General features: G+C 32.9%; 1 long non-coding RNA gene across 1 annotated transcript; it reads right to left on the bottom strand.

Annotated features, from left to right (window-relative positions):
* Positions 234 to 1,377, bottom strand: LOC110271365. Its single transcript, XR_002362050.1, has 2 exons — positions 908 to 1,377; positions 234 to 614 (listed from the first exon to the last, which is right to left on the bottom strand). It is a non-coding gene; the product is annotated as an uncharacterized LOC110271365 (long non-coding RNA).

Here is a 1,728-nt window from a genome sequence, read left to right as displayed (position 1 = left end):
AAACCAAAATAGCTCGTCCCAAGTGACGAGACAAAAGTAAAAAGTCTCATGGATAGGGACGAGATAAAAACAGAAAAGTCTCCTCAAAGCTCAGCAAGTGTTATCAAACAAAAAAGGGGGCTAAGATTCAACCCCCCTTCTCTTAGCCACTGAAACCATCATTAATAAAATAAGCACACGATGCTGGATAACACAGAAACAGAAATTTTACAAGACTCATTTGACAAATTCACTGGATTTCACACCTTGCATTTGAAGTCTGCAGAAGAAACTTATTATTCCCAAAATAATCTACAATTAAAACTTCTAAGATTATGTTCATAAGGTTTTGACATGATAAAAAAAAAAAGTACATCATGTAATCTGCAAAATAAAACATCTAAGTTTTGCATAACCAACTAAAAAATATTACTATTAAATTTGATTCAAAAGATATATTAGATTTAACCAAAAAGAGACCAAACTTTCATTTGCACTTTCCAAATGTTCTTCCCGGTGTGTCAAGCTGTTCACTTGTATTTGGCTCCTAATTCTCTTCCTTTGTTTGAATCCTTCATGATGCTAACCTTTAGCAACATCAAGTTGTTCAAAACATTCACGGTGAACTTGATGGACTGCAAAATACTATAAACAAAAAAAAAAAAGCTTAACAGATAAAAGTCAAAACTTTAGACATGAAAAAGATCTAAACTTTGAATCTGACCACAAGACCGGACTATAGGAAGTAAGACCGTGATTAATGATTCCCTAGGCATGGATAAATTCGACTTCACCATCCATAGACAAAGGTGACATTTGATTGGAACTTGATGCATAATGCATATTACTCATTACTTTTTCATTAATTACAATGCAAGAAAACCAACATGAATGGCTTGGTGCAAAGCATAGGAGAATAGTTACATACGGTTTTCCTTCTTTTATTATTGTTATTATCCTTATCCTTATCCTTAATGTCACCAGGGGAGTGGCAAGAGACTCTGTATACACAGGTTGGGATTCAAAGAAGTTGACCGAAAAATAAGGATTTTTAAAACCTTGGAGTCTCTCTTCTCTGAGATTATACATGTAGAACTCCATTTCGGAAAAATCATTAGCTCTTCCAATAATATCACCATTCCTGGATAGGCACAATGGCTGAAAGAATTTGCAAGGAATCTGATAGAGAGTCCAAGATGAATGCACTTTATATTCTTTCATCACCTATATGTCAGTGTTACAGCTGTTAGTGTTGCAAATGTGAGGAGTGTTGAAGTTAGTCCCACATAAAAAAAAACAAGGAAGAGTGAGGAATTTATAAGATGAGAGATCCATTAACTTGACACCTTAAGATTTTGAGTTGGATGTGGTGTCTTCTCATCTTAAATAGCGTCATTCTTATATACTATTCAAACATTTTTTCCACTCAATAATTGAAGTTTCTTTTCCTAGTGACGATTGAATGGTTGTGATTCTTCTCCATACTTTTATACTGTACAACAGTGATGATTTCTTATTTTCATGAACCACCATATATGAAACGAAATGACGAGTCATTTTTATATAAACTTAGCATCATTCCACGATTTAATTTAATTTCCACCAGATCTGGGTGATTTAATTTTCATAATACTAATTATGGATGTTGATAAGTCGAGTAAAATCGAGTTTATTTTGATTTAAATTTGGTCTTAAATATACATTAGGTCTATTTTTTAGACTCTAACTCAGTTTTAAACTCAATGAAAT

Source organism: Arachis ipaensis, chromosome B04 (assembly GCF_000816755.2).
Source record: "Arachis ipaensis cultivar K30076 chromosome B04, Araip1.1, whole genome shotgun sequence".
NCBI classification, from domain to species: domain Eukaryota; kingdom Viridiplantae; phylum Streptophyta; class Magnoliopsida; order Fabales; family Fabaceae; genus Arachis; species Arachis ipaensis.
The sequence above is the reverse complement of the archived record's forward strand: the minus strand, read 5'-3'. Positions and strand labels throughout refer to the sequence as shown.